This window comes from Myotis davidii, unplaced genomic scaffold (genome assembly GCF_000327345.1).
Source record: "Myotis davidii unplaced genomic scaffold, ASM32734v1 scaffold391, whole genome shotgun sequence".
Taxonomy (NCBI): Eukaryota; Metazoa; Chordata; class Mammalia; order Chiroptera; family Vespertilionidae; genus Myotis; species Myotis davidii.
In genome coordinates, this window is record NW_006284336.1 from 373,081 (window position 1) to 381,371 (window position 8,291).

At 41.8% G+C, this 8,291-nt stretch overlaps 1 protein-coding gene across 1 annotated transcript in view; it reads left to right on the forward strand.

Moving 5' to 3' along the window:
- The first annotated feature begins 8,068 nt into the window (after positions 1 to 8,068).
- Positions 8,069 to 8,291, forward strand: part of MON1B (MON1 homolog B, secretory trafficking associated) — an 11,510-nt gene continuing 11,287 nt past the window's right edge. Inside the window, exon 1 of the mRNA XM_006754443.2 lies at positions 8,069 to 8,235. The gene's annotated coding sequence lies outside the window, so the exon portion shown is untranslated. The remainder of the gene's footprint in view (positions 8,236 to 8,291) is intronic.

The window sequence follows — 8,291 nt, forward strand, 5'->3', positions numbered from 1 at the left end:
TTTCTAAAAATATCTGACATGTGGAATCTATTTTGTCTGTAGGACAAGTGATGTTTAGACAGGGTGCCTGGAGTCTGGAGGCTCAAGGATACAGTCTTATGTTAGTAGGTGGCGTGTCTGTGACAGTGGTGGGAGGTGCTTTCATTATGTTCAATTTGTAACAATGAAAATACATCCTGCATATCAGATATTTACATGACTACTTATCACTAGCAACATTACAGTTATGAAGTAGCAATGAAAAAAATTTTATGGTTGGGTCACAACATGAGAAACTGTATTTAAAGGGCCAGAAGGTTGAGAACCACTGGTCTATGGACTTTTAAATCCTGTCCAGACCAGTCCATTCGATGCAGGCTGCCTGTGGGAAGCAGGCATACACACGACTGCTGCGATTACCATCCAATAAGGGCAATTCCTTGAGACTGACTCAGATCTGAGATGTCAGCACTCATCATTCCTAAATGCCTCAGACCTGAAAGAGGGGTTTTTATGGAAGAAAAACTACCACAAAAAAGAAGTGCCCTTCTCATCAAATCAGATCAAGGGTGCACTCATTATCTGCACCTGATATCTCTGGTGATGTTATCCTTGGTCACTGGGTTAAGGTGGTTTCTGCCAGGTCTCGGCACTGTGAAGACCTTTTTATGTTCCCTTTCCATACCCTGTCACTTGGATCATCTGGTCACAGCTCTAGCTCACATTCCAGGGGAGGGAAAGTAATTGGAATTAATTCAAATTGTCCCATAAAGAAGATCTGCCCCTTTCCCCATATCTATTTATTTGTTCAAGTATTCATGTATATTATTATGGACTCATGGATATTTATTTTGTGTCTTGGGTTATAATGCAGCACTAATATTATTTATGTATTTGCTTAAATTGTTCCAGCTTTGCCCATTGAGAGCAATTTCATGTTGGCTTCCGTGGCCATTTGCAAAGCCCATCTTTTTTAAAATGGGAGAATGGTATTTAAAAACCAATATCTGGAAGAGTAATGTCAGCAAAATGGCAGACGAGGCAGCTCCAAGCTTTCATCTCCCCGCAGACACATCAAAACAAGCAGAAAATGTCAGGACCAATTTTATCAGAACTCTGCAAAACAATCAGCAACTGACGGCAGCCAAGCAAACGCTGAATCAAGGGAAAATGTGACTTCAAAACTGTAGACAATTTCCGTGGTGCTTTTACTCGCCCTTGTTCCACCCCGTCCCTGGCATGCAGTGGTTTTAAAGCAGTAGCCACACACACTGCTGGAGAGGCAGCTGGTTCCTGAGTCAGGGAGGAAGAGAGCAGACATTATTTTTAAATTACGGTGTGTGTCTGTTCAAACCTGTCCGGCAAGGGGGTGGGGGCGGGGGGTCTGAAAGACTGATGCAAGTTGTTCACTCTCTGTTTCAATTAACTTGGAAGTCAGCAGAAGGATAGCAAGCAGGTCAGAAAAGTGACAGACATTGTTCAAAATCACTGCAAGGCAGACTAACAACGCTTAGATGCCTGGAGCAAAAAATAAATGACTGGGTCTTACACAGTTTACCCACTTAACATGCCTACCTCAATGGCTCTATGTTTCCTACTCTTACTGTCTGCCATAGCAATTCTGGCATTTCTCCACCAAGTACTTTAGTCATTCCACATCTCCAGGAACCATCCTAGAGACATGTTCACACCATCTGATGAAGTCCCTGCTATGGTGTTAAATCCTGTATCCTCCCCCTACCCCATTCAAATTTAATCTTCAATACCACTTACCCAGAAACTCCAGATTCTGGTCCCATGACCACTCCCTGGTTCTTGCAATACATGACATCACATACTGCCAACACATTGAGATATTGTCCTATTTTACTAGCAGGCTCAACGTATCCTGGCTGGGTTATACTATGACTTTTTCCTAGTTATTGACTTAGTGGGAAGCCCTTAGTTGGAAGGCTCAGCATTAGGAAGTAATTCAATAGGATGTGACAGAGTGTAGCATCAAGCAGGGAAAATGCAAAATGATTCTGGGGTCATCTGGTGCCAAAAATAAAGGATCATTTTTTCAAGCTTTAATGAGGTATAATTTATTTTTTAAATTGTATATTATTAAATTCTTTGGTATGATTGTTTGGTACCTATATACACTTTGAAATGATTACCTCCGTCAAGCTAAAGGAATACCTCTATTATCTCGCATAGTTGACTTTTTTTCTTCTTTTTGGCATGCTGAGAACACATCTACTTTTCTAGCAAATTTCAAGTATACATACAGTATGGTTAACTATAGTCACCATGGTGTACATTAGATCCCTAGAATGTATTCATCTTATAACTGAAAGAGGTTCCCTTTACCCAACCTTTTCTCATTTTCCCCACCCCAGGTGACCATGGTCTAGAAAAATGTACAGCACAATTTTTAAACAAATAATTATTACAGAAATACCAAGACATAAGAGCAGATCGAAAAGAGCTCACAAAGGCTAAAGCTAGAATAATTTGTCCAAAATATCTGATACTATAGAACTATAGTCTAAAAGAATAAAAAGCATATGCATAAGCAGGATGTAAATAAAAGATTGAATAAAGCAATAAATGAGCCCTAACTGGCTTAGCTCAGTGGATAGAGCATCGGCCTGCGGACTCAAGGGTCCCAGGTTCGATTCCAGTCAAGGGCGTGTACCTTGGTTGCAGGCACATCCCCAGTGGGGAGTGTGCAGGAGGCAGCTGATCGATGTTTCTCTCTCTCATCGATGTTTCTAACTCTCTATCCCTCTCCCTTCCTCTCTGTAAAAAGTCAATAAAATATATTTTTTTAAAAAAGAAATAAATGAGAAGAGGCAAATCTTTCCTACAAAAGAATTCCAAATAACACGTAGATACCCCTCCAGGATTTCACTTCCTTCTTCTTTTTTTGTTTTTGTTTTGTTAATCCTCGCCCGAGGACATTTTTCTATCAGAATTGAACTCGGGACCCTGCAGCCAGCAGGTCTGCTGAGCCAAGCCGGCTAGGGCCACTTCTCTCTTCTTTCAGTGCAGGCTGGACTTAAGAAATTCTACAAAAGACCTGTACTCTTCAAAACTCTCAAGTTTAGGAAAAACTAGAGAAGACTAAAAACTGTCATGTGTTATAGAGGACTAATGGCACATGAAGACTCAATGTAATCTGTTATCCAGAATTAGATCAGGGAAGTGAGAAAGGATATGGGTGTCAAGACGGATTAAGCACAAATAAAGATTAAAGTTTAGCTCACAGTATTGTTACCAATATTAATGTTGCAGTTTTGACAAATGTATCATGATTATGTATGATGTTAATTTTGGCCCTAGCCGGTTTGGCTCAGTGGATAGAGCACCAGCCTTCGAACTGAAGGGTCCTGGGTTCAATTTTAGTCAAGGGCACATGCCCGGGTTGCGGGCTCGATCAACGATTCTCTCTCATCATTGATGTTTCTATCTCTCTCCCTCTCTCTTCTTCCCTGAAATATATATATACACACACACATATATATATGTATGTATGTATGTGTGTGTGTGTATGTATATCTATATATATACACACACACATATATATATGTGTGTGTGTGTATATATATATATTTTTTAAGATGTTAACTTTGCGGAAACTGGATGGAAGGTATACAGGAACTCTCCATACTAAATTTCCAACTTTTCTGTAAATCTAAAATTATTCCAAATCTAAAAGTTTAAGAAGTTGAAATGTAAAAATAAAATTGTAAAAAGTCCTAAAAGGACTAAACAAAATAAAGCAAAGGAGTCCGAGAGCAGGTGGAGTTGTGACTCCTCTAAAGGAAACTCTTCTAAAGGGTTCCAATTGATTTGTGAACCCTTCATCAGGCCTTATTTCCCAAATGGATACACTCAAGAGATGAAAATAAAATGCAGTTAACTATTTATCCTCCAAGGAGCTTGAGAGCCCTGCAGAAATTGTGTGGATTATCTCAGCTAAGACTGCCAAGGGGCAACACTTTAGAACAGTGGCCTAGACTAGGTATTCTTGTCCACAGGAACTAGGTGTAGATATCTTTATGTTTAAACTATTTTGAGTTTGTTGAACTTCCTTTTTTAAATATATTTTTATTGATTTCAGAAAAAGAAGTGAGAGAGAGAGAGAGATAGAAACATCAATGATGAGAGAGAATCATTGATCGGCTGCTTCCTATTCGCCCCACACTGGGGATCGAGCCCACAACCTGGGCATATGCCTGACTAGGAATCAAACCATGACCTCCTGGTCCATAGATCTCTGCTCAACCATTGAGTCATGCCTGCCGGCCGGAGCTTTGTTACACTTTTTAAGTACAGATATTACATCTTTTTTTCAAATTTGAGGAGCTTTCAGCTATTAATTTTTTCTGCCTCTTTCTCTCTGTTCTCTTTCTGGGACTAATATTGCATTTTTTAAATTGGAGTATAATTGACATATGATATTATATTAGTTTCAGTGTACATAACGATTCAATATTTTTATACACAGCAAAATGATCACCACAAAATCTAGTTACCTTCCATCACCATACAGAGTTATAGCATTTTTTTTCTTGTGATGAGAACTTTTAAGGGGGGAGAAAGGTAGAGGTCAATGGGGGGGAAAAAGGAGACTCATATAATACTTTAAATAATAAAGAATTTTAAAAAAATACTCTCTTAGCAATCTTTAAATATGCAATGCAATATTATTGACTATAGTCACCATGCTGTGCATTACATCCCATGACTCATTTATTTTTTAATTGGAAGTTTGTACCTCTTAACCCTCTTCATCCATTTGCCCACACCCAATCTCCTTCCCCATGTTGCATGTTTAATGTAATATGTTTAATGGTTTCCTAAGGATCTCATTAACATTCATTCATTTTTTTTTACATTCTTTTATATTTCTGTCCATCAATTGGGAAATCTTCATTGATCTAGCTTCAGTTTTGCAGATCCTTCCTTCCTCTAGCTCAGATCTGCTTTTGAACCTCTCTAATAAATTACCCATATCAATTACTGTACTTTCAAAACTCCAGATATTCTTATTGATTCATATTTACAATATCAATTTATTTACTCATATTGTTTATTTCATGAGTCATGCAATTGCATTTTTAAATTCTTTAGATATGGTTTCTATTTGTGTGTGTTTTTTCCCCATCACTATTTATCCCCCTATACACTCTTCCACCTCCACTCTCCCCATCCACCCACAATCACCCACTGTTGTCCATGTGGTTTCTATTAGTTTTAAAAACATATTTATAATACCTGTTTTGAAGTCCTTTTCTGCTAAATCCAACATCTAACCCCCCTTAGAGAGCATTTCTATCAACAAGTGATTTTTTCCTGTGTATACATGCACACTTAAAAAGCACACTTTCCTATTTCTTTGCATGCAATATTGAAAAATTGGCATTGTAGATCATATACCAACTTTGGATTCTGTTCCCACCTTGTGGATGGTTGTGGTTGCTAGATTTCTGTTGGTTTATTTGTTTAGTGACTTACCTGGATTAATTCTGTAGAGTATTAGAATTAGTGTGTGTGTGACTGCTGTCACCTTGTTGCCTAGAGCTTGGAATTCCATCCCTACATCCTTGTTACCTCCCTACATTGTCCCTATCCCAACTAGAGGATATGGGGAGCTTTATGGAAAAGATGAGGCAAGAGAAAGAGATTCACTAAATTTGTATATAATGTCCTGGCAAACCTCTAAGAGATGCATATATGAAAATGACCAGAACCAACACAGGCAAAAGGTCTGAGAACTGAACTACAGCATTGAGTACCAGACGGGTTTCAAAATTGACCTGTGGGTAGCACGCAAATGAGGGAGACCAGAACTGGAAGCTAAATTCATAGCTGAGCTACAGCCCCACCAACAGTAGGCCAGAGTGCATGTTACAAACCAACACAGGTTGACCACATACTAAAATGGAAGCATGTCATATAATACCCAAAATGTCTGAGGTACAGTATAAAATAGCATAATTGTGTGGGGGTTTTTTTCTTGTAGACCCACAGTTTTGCCTTGTTGGTGTTCCCAACTAGAAATCTTCCACTCAGTAATTTCTGCTGCATATATTCTGTTTCCATTTGTTATGGTTGAGAAAGGTGTGTGGGAATGGAAGGCAAGGCCTGGGAATCGCTTCGGTGTGTGCAGATATCCACAAAAAAGAACACATTGTGTTTTACAAAGAGTCCATTGCAGAGACTCAGAGCACCCTGGGGCAGGTGTGGAAGTGAGCATGGCTGGCCACTCCTGGGAGTGCAGCAGGCTGAGTGACTCATGAAGAATCATGTGCACAGAGGCGGGCCTTTTGTCCTGGGAGTTGGGCATGCTTCGATAGGACTCCGTCGGCCTCACCCCCGCGGGACCCCCTGCATCATGGGAAGATGCCTGTGATCCACTTTTCAGAAACACATGCCAAGGAATCGGGGTAGGAATCTGGAGAGTGGTCACTTTACCCTCGGTGAGGGACTTCTCCTGAGATGTCCACTTTCGGGCGTAAACACAATTATCCTCCTTCAAAGTCACATAAATGAACTCAAATACCCCTTCAGTTAACTTGATCCTCTGTAATTAAAGGCAGGCATGTGACACGGGATTAAGGGGTATGATGGTGTTTCCATCAGTTCAAGGGACTATAATAAAATAATACAAACCAATTTATTTCTCACAGCTCTGCAAGCTGGAAAGTCCAAAATCAAAGTGGCAGTAGACTGGTGAGGACACACTTCCCGGTTTGCAGACCACTGCCTTGCTGCTGTATCCTCACGAGAAGGAGGAAAAGAGAAACCAAGCTCTCTGGGCTCTTCTTACACCACCACCAATCCCCTCAGGTGCACCCACCCTTATGACCTTTTGAACCTACTTACCTCCCAAAGTCCCCATCTTATTAGGATAATATCATGTTTCCTCGAAAATTTATGGTAGAATATTCATCACAATTACACTAAAATGTAGACTTTTTTTTTAGGTTTCCAATCAATGATCATAGTATAATCCCAATTTATTGAGATCTTCTTAGTTTCTTTCAGTAACCTGGATATAGGTCTTGTGTATATATCGCTCACATTCCACTAACTATTTTTTGTTAGATATGTGATTTCGTCCCCCCCCCCCCCCCGGCCCCATCTGTGGCTTGTTTTTCATTCTTTCAGAAGTGCCTTGCAAAGAGCATACTTTTAAAAAAATTTAATGAAGCCCAATGGAGCAAATGTTTCTGTTTTAGCCTTAGTGGTTGTGCCTCAGGGTGTTTTGTGAGGCTGCAACCTAGATGAAAATCAGAACTACAGTCATGTCAAAACTCAACTGCGGGAGGATCGCCTCCTAGCTAACTTACGTAATTGGCTCTTGGTGATACTGTTCTAAAAACCTGGTTATTATTTAACAGAAAAGGAGTAAAGGGAAGACTAGACAATATAGGCACGCCATTTATACAGCTTTGCCAGATAGCGGCAGATGGGCGTTTTCTTCAGCCCACGGCACTCAGAAGGCTCTCAAGGCCACGCCCACCAGCTAACTCATCAGACTGGGACTTCCCATCTCTATAGCTCCGCCCACAAGGCCGTGGCTTATTTGAAAGGGGGTCGGCTCGGTATTTTGGCCGTCTGGGCGAGCCCTGATCAGCCTGCACATTACCTTCGCAAACTCATTCCTCCGCGCCGTGAGGATGTTCGCGGCTCGTGCTTTCCTTTTTTCCAGGGGCCACGAGCCCTTTGCTTGGCTGAATACAGAGACTTGCGAATACTTCCTATTTCTGAGGGTCCGCCTTCTGCTTGAGCACCGAGTTCCATAGGCTGACCAGGTTACGCACGGCACTCTAATTGGAAGCGGCGGCTGTCCGTCAAACATCCTATTGGTCGGGTACGATATCTACGGTTGTTTAGTCTGTGAACGTCCTCGAGCGAAAAGGGGAATTGGCTCGAGCTTTCGATTGGGCCCAGGAAACTGTCAGTCAAGGAATGGGCGGGTGCAATCGCAATACAGCGCACATTATTGGTAGAGAGAAGAGGCGGAGAGGGAAGCCGGCTTCTCTTGATTGGGCCAAACGGAGGGCCGTGCGCCCCCGTACTCCGGATTGGCTGACCGTGAGCCGCGCCCCCCTCACGCCAACAGCCTTCAGTACGAGAAGTGCGCCCGGCTCGCCTCGCGTAGCCGTGGAGCCAGTTTGGTGCAAAGGCGTGCACAGGGGGCTCGCTGGGTTCCCAACCAGACCCGACGTAGACCCGGGAGTGCTGCGCTCCTTCTCAACGGTGAGCGAAGACCAGTGGGCAGCGGGAGAGGGGTCGGGCCGGCGGGCTGCGAATGA